This window comes from Panthera uncia, assembly GCF_023721935.1.
Source record: "Panthera uncia isolate 11264 chromosome B2 unlocalized genomic scaffold, Puncia_PCG_1.0 HiC_scaffold_24, whole genome shotgun sequence".
Lineage (NCBI taxonomy): Eukaryota > Metazoa > Chordata > Mammalia > Carnivora > Felidae > Panthera > Panthera uncia.
Genome location: NW_026057580.1, coordinates 5,794,928 through 5,812,168, shown reverse-complemented (window position 1 = coordinate 5,812,168; position 17,241 = coordinate 5,794,928). Strand labels below are relative to the sequence as shown.

Here is a 17,241-nt window from a genome sequence, read left to right as displayed (position 1 = left end):
CTGCAGATGGCAGGCAGTATCTCACATTGCTCACAACCTGGGGCACAGGCCCCCAAACACCAGTGGACATGGGATTTCTCTGATGAGCAAAGCTGAAGGCAAACCTCGAAATCTTGGTTTTACCAAGTGATTCTCATGCAGAGGGTCTTGGAGAACTGTTCCCAATGAGACAAGGGCAAGTGTGGACTGGGTAGGGCACGGTGTGAAACTGGGGAAGGGGCTGAGTGATCTGAAAGAAAGGTGAGGGGGACCTCCGTGGGCCCCAAAGCCTGGAATAGTCTCCCAGTAAGGGAGAAAGAAAGAGAAAGTACAAACAAGTAAGAAACCTGGAAATTAGGGTATTCGCCCTCTGAAAAGCTCACTTCTTGTCCCTGGCAACAAAACCCAGCGGGAAAAGCTCCTGACATGCCACAGAAGATGCTCCCAAGGGCTCCTAAAACCTCTATGACTAAGCCCCAAGAATATCAATTAAGCAGCATTAATTACATATCATCAGTTCCAGTGAGACCCTCAAAGGGAAGGCAGACTTAAACCTTCTTTGAGAACTAAATTAAATGGCTCCCCGGGGCTCTGCTACACACAGAAGTTGAGAGTTACGGGGGCGGGTGGGCAGCTGTCCCAGCAAACTGCAAGGGCCACTGCAAGGCTGGGATTGAGAACCCCGGTCAGGCAAGTAAGGTCTTTCCGTTCTACAGCCAGCTATGAGGCCAGGAGGGGGTGATCTTCTGTCAAGACCTGGGCCTCCTGACCTCCAGGGGGGCATAGGGCTGGCAGTTAGGCGTGGACTGATTTGGCGGCTTATTCTCTGCTGCCCCCACCCGACCCCACCCCACCCCACCCAGCTCTTTCTCTGTCCTGCTCTACACTCCAGGGGATCCTTTCCCTTTTGAAGCCCATTGCCCTGGTTCCCTTGCCCTGTGGATTTCAGTTGGGTTTGGCCAATGGGAGGCCCTAGCAGATGGGACATAGGTGGAGAGAGACATGGGGTTATTTCTTCCCACTCTGGCCCAGCCTCTGCACCACAGTTCTGGGAGGGGCTGCTCCCCACCTCACCCCCCACCCCCCAACCATGCTCTGCCTCTCAATCTCCTCTCACTACCCCTCAAGCCTGCGGTGAGAACAGCTCTCTGCTGTGGCTGGGCCCTGGGTGCTGCCCTACCCTTATGGGTTTCCTCAACCTCACCCATACCTTTGAAAGAAACCCATTACCTCTCTCTCTTGAGTTCAACGAACCGAGTAAACTCTCTCTCCTGCTGCTGCCCTGACTGATCTAGTTTCTCTCTCACAAACACCTTCATACACATACAATTTCCAACTCAACTGAACATAAACCAAGTCCCCACCCCATTCCTTCTGCTGAAACACTGTGTTAACACTCATGTCACCAACAAAGGACGCGACTCCCACCCATGCAGCTGGGATGACAGCCTTCTGGGATGCAGGGGCTCAGCACTGCGGTCCCACCTAAGGACCCCCATGGGAACTCTCGGGGATCAGGGCTCCCACCCCAGCCTCCTCCACTTGGCAGAAAGTGGCCATCCTGGCCCCATCCGCACAGTTGCCAGAATGAGGCCCAGGTGGGGAAGAACACCTACCAGATTAGAGACACAGTTTGAGGCTTTTAGTCAGCTCTAAGTGGGTTTGTGACACCCTGAAATTGAAAGCAAATGTCTGTCTGTACATGTCTGCGTTTTCTGGGTAGAGGAGCTGTGGTTTTCATTAGTTTCCTAAAGGGAAAGCATGTCTTCAAAAAGCTTTAAGAACCTCTGATTCTACCTTTGAAGACAGATCTTAGGGTTTCCCACACATGGCAGGAAGTGAGGCAGCAAATAAGCGAAGTAAATAGAGCAGAGTCTGGAGCCAGGCTTCCTGGGTCCAAATCTGGTTTTGCTCCTCAGTGGCTGTGTGACCTAGAAGAAATCCCTTTGCCCCACTGTGTTTTGGTTTACTCTTCTGCAAAATGACAACTTAGCCGCATATTGTAGGGCTGTCGGAGGCTTACACGATTCGGTTTATGTAATGTACTTAGAAAGGCAGCCTGGGACATAAAATGAGCTCTGTAAATTAGTGATTCCACACTCTGGTCCTTCCTAAATCCCAAAGCCTGGGCCAGTCACCCAGGAAGTGTACCTCCCGAGTCTCCGAACTCAGCCTCTTCTCTGAGCTGTTGCCAGCCCTAACTGCTAACACTGCCTCCTCACCTTCCATGCCCGAGAGGCCCGGGCTCTGAACGGTTTCTCTCCAGACATGTTCCACACGCGGGCAAGGCTGAGGGAGAAATGCAGGGCTGCCCCTTTGCTCTTACCCAGCAGCTACTCTGTTAAGTTCTAGGCTCTGGCCTCCCCGTGGGCATCCCACAAACTTAAATGCCAAGGCCTTTGCTAGAAAAAAAGGCAGTAGAACGAGGAAGGTTTGCTTAAAGACCCGGGCCTGGAGAAGAAAATTCGCTCTCCTGCCGCTGGCTGGGAAGGCAAGGCAGAAGGACCCCTCGGGCTAGGAGGCTGCTTAGTGAGGGTGGGGAGGGGAGGAGAGTTCTTGACCCTCGCTAACCCTGCTCAGACACACGGACTACCAAGCTAGGAGGTACAAAGCAAGGCAGCCTGGGAAGAGGCTCTTTTCTCTGTTGCTTCTAAATTTCTAAAGTCTGATCCCCTCCTCCCTCACAAACCACCTGCAAACCCCTGCAAATGCCCATGGTTGGGGGGCACTGGGGGCCAGGGCTATGGAGCCATGGTGGAGTACAGAGGTAGCCAGGCCATGGGTTTAGGACCCCCACTGGCCAGAGTTCTGTTTCTTATTATTTACAGGAGACTACCTAGAATCGCCCCTCAGAGGGTGAATTTCCCCACTGCTAAGACAGCAACTCATTCCTTCTCCAAGGGAAGGACAGAAGGGAATGTGCATGAAGCCTTACCTAGAAGGTCTGCTGCACAGTTGACCTTCAGTACTGACAATAACCCTCACGTAGCCCTAAAGTCAGTCGGGCGCTAGGTGTTTTCCACATTTTGTCTCCCTTACTATTATCTCCATCTTACAGATGCCCAAGGTCGTACAACTGGTGGGTAGAAGACACAGGATTCGAACCCCGGCAGTCTGTGCTCCAAATCAATAAGGAATTGATAGGGGCGCCTGGGTGGCTCAGTCGGCTAAGCGTCCGACTTCGGCTCAGGTCACGATCTCGCAGTCCGTGAGTTCGAGTCCCACGTTGGGCTCTGTGCTGACAGCTCGGAGCCTGGAGCCTGTTTCGGATTCTGTCTCTCCCTCTCTCTGACCCTCCCCCGTTCATGCTCTGTCTCTCTCTGTCTCAAAAATAAATAAACGTTAAAAAAAAAAATTAAAAGAAAAAATAAGGAATTGATATAGTCACTAACCAATAAGAGGTTAATACTGTGAATGGGGCTTGGACTGTGTCCTATCCAGCCTTTACTCCTCTTATTTTCCTACCTTCAGCAGAACCTCTCGACTCCTTTAATGCTTGCTCTCTCTTCCACCTTGTTGACTCTTCCTGTGGGTTGGGGGGCTCTAGGCCACATGGCCCAGGTGAGTGTCCCCGACCTATTCTTCTGCTCACCTCCTACCCACACTTCCAACTCCCACAGACTACACCCCACCCCCCACCCACATACTCCTGGTCCCTCCTATGATTTCCATAAACATTTGTTGATAAACAAGTTGACCTGGAAGCTCAAGATTTTAGAGCTGGAAGGAACCAAATCCTCTCAACCAATGAGAAAAGACAGGCAGAGAAGCGGGCGGTGTGCTCTGACAGAGGTCACACAGCTAATGAGGCAAAAGGCTGTGACCAGAGCCCAGGTCAGGTCAGCTCCAGCCTGGAGCAGTACCCTGTCCTCCCAGAAGCCTGTCAACGCCTCCTCTCTCAGGTTTCTCTCAGGTCTTCCTCCCATCAAATCCTCCTCCTCCTCTTGCTTTGCATCGTGACTCCTCATCTTCAAATCACTTCCGTGATCTCATTTAACTCCCCCCCCCACCCCAGTGACCCCATGGAGACATTATGATTGTCACCCCCATTTTACAGATGAGAGAACGGGGCTCCAGGAGGCCAGAAGGACCTCCCAGAGGCACCCAGCGGTGGAGAGGGAGGACCAGGGCTCCCAGGAGTGATGGAGCCACTGTGTCCCATGGTGTTTACCGCGGTCCCCTGCCTCAGTAATGAGTGGGTGGTTCTGCAAGCCTGAACAATCTTCACAGCCCCGGATTTAAGCAGCTCTTGCCTTTTTACAAATTACAGCTGGATGGAGCTCTGGAGACCTCCCCCCAGCTGCAAAGCCCCCAGTGGCTGTGCTGGCCGGGACAGAAGGAGGCCAGAGCTGACAGACGGCTCTCCACCTCGAAGCTGCCCACCCTTTCCCAGTCGGAGCTCCCCTATAATTTTCATATATAATTGATGGCTCCTTAATTGGGGATTCTAAAAGCCCTGTGGCAGAGCCCAGCCCCGGCCCCTCATGAATCATGTTCACCGGGATTAAAATTAGAGGCCAGAAAGCTCTCTGACTCAAATAGAAATCGGAAAAAGGGGTGTGATCAGTGCTGGGAATGGGGCCCGAGCGGGTGCCCGGGGCTGGAGAAAAGAATGGCCTGAGGTCTGGGCACGAGGAAGGAGGGCCTGGGTTTCCAGCAGGAGCACAAAGGACCTGGTTCCATGCCAGGCCCACATCATCTTCAGTCTGGAAAGCTCTCTGAGGTTCCCTCACTGGAGGAGTCCAGGATTCTGTGGCCACCCTCTTGAGGAAAACCAGGCCCCAAGAGAGGAAGGGGCTTGCCTAAACTACAGAGTGAAACTTCTGTGGCCTGATGGCCTTCCAGATCACTTCCTGTTCTGTTAAGGCCTCTGGGTGTGGAAGGGCAGAGGTGAGCGAGGAGACCCGAGGCTCCAAAGGCCTTCCCCGTTGCCCAGGCCTGGACGGAGAAGTTTCCCTCTCTGGCCCCAGACACCAGCATCAGCCAAGCTCATAATGAAAGACTTCCTGACAAAGGCTTAGTTCCTAATTAGCCACTGTTCCAGATAATCTGTTAAAAAGTCCCAGTTCCTGGAGGGAATGGCCCTTTTACCAATGAGCCTAGCTGCCAAGCTGCTGGCAAAACACTCTCCACCAGCCTGCGCCCTGGTCTTGCCTGGGCAGGAAGCCCTGGGTCTGGCTGCAGCCTGTGGGGGGAGGGCCCTCAGCAAGCCCCGCCCTAAAGGCACCTGTCCCCTAGAGCACCCTATAGCTCCTGCCAAATGGCATCAGGGTGTCTAAAATGATACCATCAATCGTTCTTTCCTGCAGGTGAAGCAGGGGTTCCTCCCTTCAGGACTTCTAAGGAGCCGTTATTGAGCATTTTCTCTTGCCAGGCGCTTTACATGAATTAGCTCCTTTCATCCTCACAGCAGGCTTGTGCACCGAGGCACTTGCCTAAGAGCCCCAGCTGGGAAGGTGGTGGCCCGGATTTGGACCCAGTCACCCTGACTTCGGAGCCCACACTCTCAACAGTTCTGCCACAACTGTAAAATGCACCGGGACATTGACACTGAAGAGTAAATAGGTTTCTCGGCCGCCAAAAGATCCGGACTAGAACCTCAGGGTTTAGCAACCCCCAGAGTTAGAAAGCAAACTCTCTTCAAGTGAAATCTTGGGCTCCTGTCTACCGTATTACACGGAACTAACAAAACGTCTCTGGCTGAGCAGGGGAAGGGGAGGCAGGAGCCACACACAAATTCACATCAAACCCTGAAGTTCGAAAAGCCCACTCTGACAGAGGCCTGGCCAGATGGGAGGACTCAGAAGACCACCTCACACCTCAGCTCCACCACTCTCTGGCTGAGTCACTGGGCGAAACGGGGACCCCTCTGTGCCTCTGCCCCCTCATCTGGGGTGTGCTGAGGGCCAAGGGGGATAACAGGGTGCTGCTGATGTAGAAACCGCACAGGCCACAGGAATGTCATTTGACCTCCTACTGAGGGAGCAGCAGGACAGGGGGCAGACCCTCCACCCAGCTTTGTCTAACAGTATTGCATAATAATATTTACAAGTATTGAGCACAGCCAGGGACTGTGATGAGCGATTCAGTCATTACGTCCACACCACAACCCAACCAGCAGGCATCAGGATCCCATTTACTGATGGAAAAAACTAAAACTCAGAGACTTTCAGGGAAGTGACAGAATCAGGATTTTAAGGGACACGGTGACAGTACCTTGCTGTGCCAAGGCAGGTTCTAAAGCCCTAACCCTGAGACAGTGAGCAGTGCCCATGACCCATCTAGTCCCCAAAGGCAGGTTTTCGTCCCAGACTGCCTGCTCCCGCTGATGGCAAGTGAGGGCCCTGAAAATTCAGCTGCGTGGCAAGAGCAAAGGCCATTAAAGGTTGCCCACGGGACCCGAGGCTCAAGAGGGACCTTTCCTTGCAGAGGCAGACTCCTCTCTGCAAAAATGAGTCCAGGGGCACCTGGGTGACTCATTCAGTTAAGTGTCCAACTTTGGCTCAGGTCATGATCTCATGGTTCGTGAGTTCGAGCCCCACATTGGGCTCTCTGCTGTCAGTGCAGAGCCTGCTTTGGATCCTCTGTCTCCCTCTCTCTCTGCCCCTCCCTTGCTTGCACTAAAAAATAAATAAAAACATTAAAACAAAACAAAAACAAAGCAAAAAACGGGTGAGTCCAGAAAGCCAACCCCATGCTTGCCTTGGAGTCCAGCTCCTAGAGAGGCTTGTCTCCTGCTTTAGGGCTTAGCAGTAATAATGACCATTCATTACTTTAAATCTTTTGATAAAGGTCTATGTCATGTGACTGGGACCAGGTCCTACGCTGGTCATCAGACATCCCAAATTGGTCTCACAGCGTGGTGGCAAAGGGTCATTTCATTTCACATTTAAACTCTTGACCATCGGACAAACTGGATCCCCACTGCCCTTGCCCACTCCTGTCTCATCCCTGTACTCCACAAGACTGAAAACTGTCTTCCTGTCTCTGTCCTTTCCCCCACAATCTGCTCTGCACACAGTGGCCAGAGCTGTCTTTCTGAAACATAAATGGGGCTGCATCACTATCCTGCTCAAAACCCTCAAAGAGCTTCCCCTCACACTCAGAGCAGTGTCTGAACTCCTACATGGCCTATAAAGCCCTATAGGTCTTGCCCCTGTAGACCTCTGCAACCATACCGCCCACTGTCTTCATTGTTCACAGCACTCAAACTATACTGGCCTTCTTTTTGTCCTTTGAGTGCAGTGAGTTTGTTCCTACCTCAGGGCCTTTGCACCTGCTGTACCCCCTACCTAGAACACTCCCTCCCAGACTTATGCATGGCAACACTTAGCACTCGATTCAAGTCACCAGAAAGGACTCCCTTGGCCCCCTAACAAAAGCAGTCCCCTCCTCCCTGGTCACTCTCTCATTATGCTGTTTTATCTTTTTCACAGCACTTATCAATCAATACCTGAAATTGTCCAGTTTCTTTGCTGATGACACTAAGCCTCTCCAGAGTAAGGACTCTGCCTGTCTTTTTCTCCACCATGTGCCTGGACCAGTGTGTGGCATATAGTAGGTGCTCAATCAATAAATGGTTGTTCACTGACTGCTGACTCTTTGGAAACCGATCAGACCTTGTACTCCCAACAGGGTTCCCAATGGGGCACTGCCCTCCCTTCCTCAGCTCATCTCTCACCTCTCTCTAACACAGCCTGGGCCACAGCCAGACCGAGGCTAGTTCACAAACACACGGGACATTCCCACCACCAGGCTTTGCTAAAGGCAAACCCCCTTCCTGGAATGCTCTTTCTTCTTTCCACTATCTTTCAGTCCCAGGCCTGGTGCCACCTCCCCCTAGAAGCCTTCCCAGCCCTCCTGGATCTCTCCCTGCTGTGAAGCACTGAGAACTCACGCCCAAACTACTTGGGTGGATCCTGGCCTAGTTGTGGTCTGGAACTTGGGGCCTCTGAGAGGATCTGCTCCAATGCTCCCATCGAGATGAAGAACACAAGGCTTTTAAGTCCTTCCACGTCTGTCTGGTCTCCCCAGCTCCGTAAACGGTCTCTGAGGGCAGGAACCTCACAGCTACTGCTTTGCGCCCTGGATGATATCACAGTCCCTTACTTGAGTCATTTCCCTTCTCTTGGCCTCCCCACTGCTATCTATAGAATGGGTTACCTGAGATAAAGCACCTAAACTGCCTGGTACATTGCCTGACACCCAGGGCCCATCAGTGATACTATAACAAGAGCTACCTTTGACCAAGGGCCCATGTGACTCCTCCAGCTTACTTTATGTTCTCTCTAATCCTTAGATAATCCAACGAGTAAATTGTCCATCTCACAGTTAAGAAAACTGAGGCCCAAAGAGAATAAGCGTCTAGGACAAGGCCACACAGCTCTAAGTACCAAGGTCCTGACACAAACCCAAGAACTGCCCATGACACCATCTTCCTCTGTGGTTCCGCAGGGACAGAGCCCTGGTTTCCTAGCCACGTCACCTGGGCGAAGTTCTGTCACCTCTTTGAAGTCTGGAGATAATCTGTACCTGCCTGCAGAGTCATTATAAGGATTAAGGACAAGTATAAGATGTGATGCTGGGCACACGCCAGGCACTTCTTAAAGGAGGCCTGCTGTGACATAGCAGATTTTCCATACATCTTGGCTGATTCTTTGAGTACTTTAAACAATCAGAGTTGTTGGGGTGCAATCTTGGCTGCTGGGATAGGGGTGCCTGGGGAGCTCAGAGAGAGCCAAAGGTGGACCAGAGTTGCATAAAGGCATGGGCGTGGCTGGAGGATTTCCTTTGGAGGAACAGCAGGAGGGTGGGAAGTACGCCAGACTGGGGGTGGGGGTGGGTGGGGAGGGTGCTCTGAATGTCTGGATGCAAGAGGAGGGACGGAGCTATGGAAGAAGGCGGGTAACATGCTGTGAGGTAGGGTGGGAAAAGCTTGGAGTCAAACAGCTTGGCTTTTGTTCTCCTGTCAATAATATGTTATTTAAAATTATTATTATTTTTTGGGAGAGAGTGCTCCCCAAGCAGGGGAGGGGAGAGGGAGAAGGAGAGAGACTTATTAAACAGGCTCTGCGCCCAGCCCAGAGCCCAATGTGGGGCTGGATCTCACGACCACGAGATTATGACCTGAGCCAAAACCAAGAGTTGGACGCTTAACTGGCTGAGCCACCCAGGCGCCCCTAAATTTTTTTTTAAGTTTTTAAATTAATGTATTTATTTTGAGAGAGAGAGAGAGAGAGAGAGAGAGAGAGAGAGAAAGCGAGCCGAGGAGGGACAGAGACAGGTGGACAGAGGATCCCAAGCAGGCTCTGTGCTGACAGCAGAGAGCCCGATGTGGGGCTCGAACTCACGAACCATGAGATCATGGCCTGAGCCAAAGCCAGATGCTTAACTGACTGAGTCACCCAGGTGCCCGTGAAATTATTTTTTTTGAGTGCGTTTCATCCATCCCAGGAGTGGAGGTTACATTTGAGAAGCCCTGACTAGGAGGCCTCACCTCAGATACAGGATCTCCCAGGCGCCAGAGGACCCTATTAACAAAGGGAAGTTGGCAGTCATTTTTCAGAGCCAACGGGAAGGTGTGGAGAGACACATGAATGGTTTGCAGTGCCGCACGGCCGGGACCTCACGCCTTGGGGGTGGGCCCGGGCATCTGACGGCGTCCGGGCTCGCCTGCCAGCGGAGGCTGCCCGACCCTCACCAGTGCTGGAGCGTCGTCTCTCCGCCTGCCTCCAGTGAACCTTTCAGGCAAAAGCAGGTCCTGGAACCTCACTGAGCTTATAAGGACAAGCAGGTGAACAGGGGGCCGCATGCTAATATTAGATTAGAGTCTCACGTAACCATTAGACTATATGAAATTGCCAACTTTTTTTTTTTTTTTTCTTTTCAGATTTTCAAACTGCAAATCCATATGGTTCCCCTTAGCATGCTGGTGCATGTGGCAGAAATCAGCCCGAGTCCTGCTTTCATGGTTGCGTAGGCTCCGGTGTCGAGCCTGCACCCACCTCTGACTGTGGGAGGCTGCTGGCACCTGCCCCAAAGGCCTGACAGCTGTGGACAGATACCCGGGGTTAGGTGGCTTCACAGCACATTTGAATCCCAAGCCTGCACCGATTAACAGAGTGGCCTTGCACGAGTCACTTCGACTTTCCCAGCCTCAGTTTCCCATCAGGGACGTGGGCCGATAGGATCTCCTCACGGGTGGTTGCAGCATTAGAGGTGAGCCAGCAGAGCACACGGCAGGGGCTCCCTCAGTGGCAGTTCCTCTCTTACAGCCATTTTTTAGGGTAGTCCGAGTGGGAGAGGCTCTGACTCCAGGCTAAGAAGTGGATGATGCTTTGGGGCACCCGGATGGCTCAGTCGGTGGCATCTGACTCTTGATTTCGGCTCAGGTCATGATCTCACAGTTCGTGAGTTCGAGCCCCGCATCGGGCTCTGTGCTGACGGTGCGGAGACTGCTTGGGATTCTCTCTCTCTCGCTCTCTCTCTCGCTCTCTCTCTCCTCCTCTCTCCCTGCCCCTCCCTGGCATTCTCTCTCTCTCTCTCTCCCCCTCCCTCTCCCTCTCTCCCCTCTTCTCTCCCTGCCCCTCCCTGGCACTCTCTCTCTCTCTCTCTCTCAAAATAAATACATAAACTTAAAAAAAAAAAAACCCCCTATGTTAAAAAAAAAAAAAAAAAGGTTGATGTTTTGTTTCAGAGGCTTGGGAAACAGGTGAATTCCTGAACCGTGATTTTAAGAGCCATTGGAACCAGGAAAAAAAGCCCCTTTCTGTTCAGAAGGAGCTAAAGGGGAGAGAAAAAGTGCTGGCTGCCAGGGGTGAGCAAGGGGATGACCTTCAAGGCCAGAGCCAGAGAAGATGATGGGGCTGTGCAAGGGGGCAGGAGCCAGACAGGCCACCACTTAGAGAATCAGGGTTTTGTGGGCAGACTAAGAGGAGACACCCCCGGACAAACACCAAGGGAACAAAGGCACCAGCGGGGCAGGGAGTTGCCAGTGTAGGATGCTGCAATGCTGTCTGGGCTCGACACCATGATGAAGGCCCCCCTGGGTCCACCCTTTCCTGGAAGAGCCCCTCCTGATGAAGGACCCTTCCCATATAAGGTTGACATGTTTCCCTATAACCCCTTCTCTTCCTGGAAGCCCTCACTCCTTGGAGCCAACTGGGTCCTGGGGTTCTAGGCTGAGGAGGGGACTTAGTCCACAGGGTCTCCAAATATAGCTGTTTCCACTGACAGAGCGCCTGGGCACTCAAGTTGGGCAATGGCACACTGCAGTTGATATTTCGAGGCATCTGCACAAGTGTGATGTTAGCTGGTCCTTCGAAGAAAGACTCCTGGCCCCATTTGACAGATGAGTAAGCTGAGACTAAGAAGATAAAGATCTCGCCCAGGTCACATAGTCAGAAATCTCAGAGTGGAGATGGGAATGCAGGGTTCCAGACGTCAAGTTCAGAGCCTCGTCTGACTAGGCACTGGACTGTTATTCACGAAGCACTTAGAAAACAGATCTAGAAACATGGGATGGATTATAACCAGATTATGCAGATCCTTGGTGGCTGAACAGCCTACCTCAAAAAGCAACTAGAGAAACGAGGTCAATCTGGGAAAAGGTCTCCAGGGGAGGACCACAACGCTCTATCCCGTTCAACCCCGCATCGTTCGTGTGGACAGCAATGGCAGCCAACCCAGGACCTTGATCTTGACCAAATCAAGATGCTGAATGCACGATCGTAATTCAACATGATCTTCACAGCCATACAACAGACTGAACCTATCAAATGACAAATCTACTGAATAAATGAAGATAAATGTAAACTCTCACACTGAGGTTCAAAAATTCAATCGCGAAGTCTGAGCTGGGGGAATCCTGTCTGGAGAGCAGTTCGTGTGAAAAAGACACAGAAGCCCCACACTCAGGGTGAAATAAGTCAGAAACACCTGCCAGAAAGGCCGGTGAAATACTAGACAGCACGACAGATGTACGACCCTCAGAAACAGACACAGAATCAGGGACCTGAGGCAGGAGCATGACCGTCTAGTTCAAGCCCCAGTGAGGAGGGAGCACACCCATGATGCTCTGGACTAGATAAGTTAAGTGGGTGCAGCAGGACACCCACTCTGGGAAGAACACTGATGAATGGACACGTGTTCCAGGGAGTGTGGCCAGACTGGAAAAGGGACACGAGACAGTGATAGAAAGAGGAAGTACGGATAGAAATGGTCACATTCTAAATCTGCTCAAAATATTGAGCTGTCCTCAAATACTGAGAGAAAGAGCACTTGGAAGAGAAAATCAACTTATTGTGTGCATCTAAGGAGGGTCGAATTTGGGATGAGTGGAATTCTGCCCTTTATATATAACTATTATAGTTTTTACAACGTCATGTTCTAGAAGTTACTTTCACATTTAACCTCTGTGCTTCAGTTTCCTCCTCTGTGAAATGGGCCAATAATAATAATAGTAATAATACCTGCTGCATGGGGTTGTTGTGAGGATTTAGTTGCTAAATACTTAGAACTGTGCCCCGTGCAGCACTGTTATAGATGTGTTTGCTGTTAACATTCTTATTGCTATTACTGTCATTATTGCTATACCTTCCTGAATCGAAAATGGGCTTCTAGGGGTGCCTGGGTGGCTCAGTCCGTTGAGCGACCGACTTCGGCTCAGGTCATGATCTCACGGTTTGTGAGTTCGAGCCCCATGTCGGGGCTCTGTGCTGACAGCTCAGAGCCTGGAGCCTGCTTCGGATTCTGGGTCTCCCTCTCTCTCTGCCCCTCCCCCACTCATGCTCTCTCTCTCTCTCTCTCTCTCTGTCTCAGAAATAAACATTAAAAAAAAAATTAAGAGGGGCGCCTGGGTGGCTCATTCAGTTGAGCACCTGACTTCAGCTCAGGTCATGATCTCACGGTTTGTGGGTTCGAGCCCCACGTTGGGCTCTGTGCTGACCGCTCAGAGCCTGGAGCCTGCTTCGGATTCTGTGTCTCCCTCTCTCTGTCCCTCCCCCGCTAGTGTTCTGCCTCTCTCTGTCTCTCAAAACTGAATAAAAAACATTAAAAAAAATTAAAAAAAAAAAGCAATTAAGAGGGGCGCCTGGGTGGCTCAGTCGGTTAAGCATCCGACTTTGGCTCAGGTCATGATCTCACCATCCGTGAGTTCGAGCCCCGCGTCGGGCTCTGTGCTGACAGCTCAGAGCCTGGAGCCTGCTTCAGATTCTGTGTCTCCCTCTCTCTCTGACCCTCCCCCATTCATGCTCTGTCTCTCCCTGTTTCAAAAATAAATAAACATTTAAAAAAAATTAAGAAAATGAGCTTCTCTGGTTGTAGACAGAGTTGTCTCATGCCCCTTTGTGTCCCCAGCAATCTACCCTGGCACACAGTAGGTATCCACACATGCTTGTTGACATTTAGAGATGAACTGTCATTCCCAGCCAGTGTGAAATGTTCCAGGAACTGAGGTTGCTCAAAAATAGCGCTCTGGCAGGGATGTGTGGGTGTGGCCGCCAGAGCTCATGCCCCACAGGCGGTGTGGTTCGATCAGCAGGACACCCTAAGATTCTATAATACCATCTCCTCCTCTCCAAGGGGCCCTTGGCCAGGACAGCTGCCTGGCAAGTGAGGGGCAGGGATCACCTGATCACACACGTTTTAAATGGGGAACTAAGAGGCGCTCCCTATGACGTCCCTCCTCCCGGTGAGAATGTTTCTGGGACCCTTCCTACCTGGTCATCCTGCCTTCCCTGGGACAGCCAGAAGGCCCTGGCAAACTCTGATGCAAGTAGTGCTCAATTTCCTCAGCTAAAATTACATCTGGAGTCAATTTTCATAAAATGCATTGACAGATTTAGGTTCTGGAAGATGGAGCTTTCTCAGAAGGCATTAAAATGACCCAAACGGTTAGAATCAGCTGAAACCCGGCAGCCAGGGGCTGAGAGAACAGCTTTCATCCTTCCGCAGCCTTGTGGGAACCCGGGGTCTGGACCCTGCCTGGAGAGACTGCTGTGCCTGCGCTTGACTCCTCTTGGTCACTGGATGATTACCTCCCGGCCAAGGTTCCACTAACAGACGTTTTGCAATGAACTAACAGGTGGGAATCGGTTCCTGTTTATGAACAAAAGCAGTCTGCCATCCCGGGGGCAGCTTCAGAGATGGATCTGGATGTTTCTTTAAATTTCCCATTCCTGATACTTTCCTCTGTGGGTCACAGAGAGAATTAGGCAAAGAAATAGGGCCTCAGTATGTCTGAGTGCGTCTCCCCTTCTCCAGCAATAGCTTGAAGCCTGTGTCCTAGGGGTACCCAGCTGGCTGAACTCTGCCGCCATCACCCCTGAAGGCTGGGTATGGTGTTGATTGTCCATGGGGCGGCCTCCTTGATCTCTAGGGACCCTCCTGCTCTGACATTCTGACCCCGTAACCCCAGCTGTCCCCAGCCTGACCGCCATGAGCTCCCTGAGTTGCCTCTTCCTGTACTTTGCCAGCCTCGCTCATCTGCTCGCTGTCCATTCTGGATTGTCTCCCTTTGCCCCTCTGGATCCACTCTCTTGGCCACCCTGCTCTGTGCCCGGGAGGCAGACCTGTGTGGACTGCGTCAACAGTCCCCTACCCTAGGTCTTCCAGTGGGGTGATACTGGGGGCCGGGGCGGGGAGGCACTGGCAGGAGAGCAGAGGGTGGAAAGAGAGTGAGGTTGCCCGGGGCCCCCGCTCCTCCTAGGAAGTCCCCCTGGGGTTCTGCATCCCCTTACCTCCTCAGGCCTCTAGTAGTAACAGCTTTCTGCTGTTGCCAGCCTCATGATTCGTCACCCCTCGCTGGTTTCCCTAAACCCTGAGGACTCCTCTATAAACAGCCCCTTATTAGCTCCTCCAGCTGCCCAGGACCTGGACTGACCTGCTCATTCCGGCCTCCCGCTGTGCCTTCCCTTCTACCGCCATCTTTGCTGCTGGGCCCTTGTGCCGTGTCCCCCAGCTTCCGTGAAACCCTGCTCCTCCAGGTGGGTGCTCCCACTGCACTGGGGCCTAGCGCCCTGCCTCCACCACCTGAGGCCAGGCCTGCCCCTCTCTATAGAATGAGGGGGTGGAGCGGATGATCTGGAAGTTCCTTCTGACCCATGTTCTCCTCTGCTCTACGGCATGCACCCCTTAGCCCGATGGCTTGTGTTTAGTCACACTGGATTTTTAAAAGTCCAATGAGGGGCGCCTGGGTGGCTCAGTCGGTTAAGTGTCTGACTTCAGCTCAGGTCACAATCTCACGGTCCATGAGTTCGAGCCCCGCGTCGGGCTCTGTGCTGATGGCTCAGAGCCTGGAGCCTGTTTCAGATTCTGTGTCTCCCTCTCTCTCTCTGACCCTCCCCCGTTCATTCTCTGTCTCTCTCTGTCTCAAAAGTAAATAAACGTTAAAAAAAATAAAAAATTAAAAAAAAAAAAAGTCCAATGAGCTAGCAAAGTGCTTTAGCTAGGGGAATCTGGGTGGCTCAGCCGGTTGGGCGTCCGACTTCGGCTCAGGTCATGATCTCGCGGTTCGTGGGTTCGAGCCCCACATCAGGCTCTGTGCTGACAGCTCAGCGCTTGGAGTCCGCTTCCGATTCTGTGTCTCCCTCGCTCTCTGCCCCTCCCCCGCTCACACTCTCTCAAAAATAAACAAACATTTAAATAATTTTTTTAAATAAATGAAAGTCCAATGAGCCATCAAAGTGCTTTCGCTAGGGGCGCCTGGGTGGCTCAGTCAGTTGAGCATCCAACTTCCACCCAGGTCATGATCTCGCAGTTCATGAGTTTGAGCCCTGCATCCGGCTCTGTGCTATCAGCACGGAGCCCACTTCGGATCTTCTGTTCATCTCTCTCTCTCTGCCCCTTCCCCATTTGTGCTGTCTCTCTCAAAAAATAAATAAATCTTTAAAAAATAAAAAAAGTGCTGTAGCTAAACATGGTGTCCTGGCTGTAACTCTCTCTGTCCTCTGAACTCCCACTTTATTCCCACTGATACTTTTTTCTGTCACCGTTTCCTCTGTTAGGATTATTCACACATGTGAATCTCCCCTTCCAGGCTGCAAACTCCATAGTTCCAGCTTTTGGTGAGGCTCTATTTTTTTGACCATCTCCCTCTTTCCCCACTGCACCTGACAGATTGCCTGGGACACATGAATGCTTACCGTTGCAAATATTAACCGATGGGGGAGGGACCGGGTGGCCCTGACCACTCTGGATGATGCCATACAAGGGTATTTACTGAGCAATGACTACCCACCAGGCACATTACATCCCCATCTTGTTTCACCCGCTCTCACCACAGGCTTACCAGGTAGGTGTTATCCCCATATTACAGATGTAGAAACTGAGGCACAGAAAGGGTAAGCAACTTGCTCCAGATCCCGCCTCCAGAAAGGGCTGGAGCCAGGAACAAAGCACAGGGGTACCTGACACCAAGGCCTCCCACCTTTCCTCTGCTCCACCTGAGGGTGAGGGGATAACGATACAAGGTGGACAGTCAGGGACCCTGACCCAAAGGGAGACACGTCTCAATTACTGAATGTAATTAATCGCTAGCAGAGCAGTGCCCTTAGGAAGAGGCCCGTCCAGACTTTTCCTGAATGAATCACTACGACATTAACACATTGCTGCTTTCTGTGAAGCTCGGCCAAAAGGCCTCAAAAGTAATTAGTTCACTTAAGTAGGCTAAACGTTCCCCCAGCAACCTGGTTTACACTGTAATTGGCTTAGGGTCTCAGAGAGGGCGAAAAAGGTACAGTTTAGCCCAGCCCCTGTGGAAATACTTCCCACACATTTTATGGATAAAATTCACCCCCTTCGGCCACGTGCTCCTGCCCCACACGGGGGCAGGGGTAGGAAGCAGGGCAGGTGATGCTCTGGCCAACCCGACAAGGAAGGAGGTTTGTTAATCAAGTCTGAGTTACTGAGGCTTTTACTGGCTATTCTCATTCTGGCCCTGTCGTCCAGGAGGGACTCCCCAGGTTCTTGGCAGAGCTTGGAAGGCAGACTAAAGAGTTGGGACTTGATTCAAAGCAGAGAAGAGTCACTGAAGGTTTCCAAGCAAGGGAATCACCTAACCGAATGATCACATTGGTCAGAAACCAAGGGAAGGCTGGTGTAGATGAGACATGGCGCCAGCTGCTATATCCACGTCTTAGGCCACCACACAAGATCTTTCTTTCTTATTGGGCCTGGATTCCCTCTGTCTCCCCCGCAGACTGGGGCTCCCTGGGGACAGGGCTGTGTCTCCCCCTCAGACTGGGGCTCCCTGGGGGCAGGGCT

At 51.9% G+C, this 17,241-nt stretch overlaps 1 protein-coding gene across 2 annotated transcripts in view; it reads right to left on the bottom strand.

Annotated features, from left to right (window-relative positions):
• CPNE5 (copine 5) overlaps positions 1–17,241 on the bottom strand; it is a 93,606-nt gene that overhangs the window by 59,576 nt on the left and 16,789 nt on the right. The window lies entirely within an intron of this gene.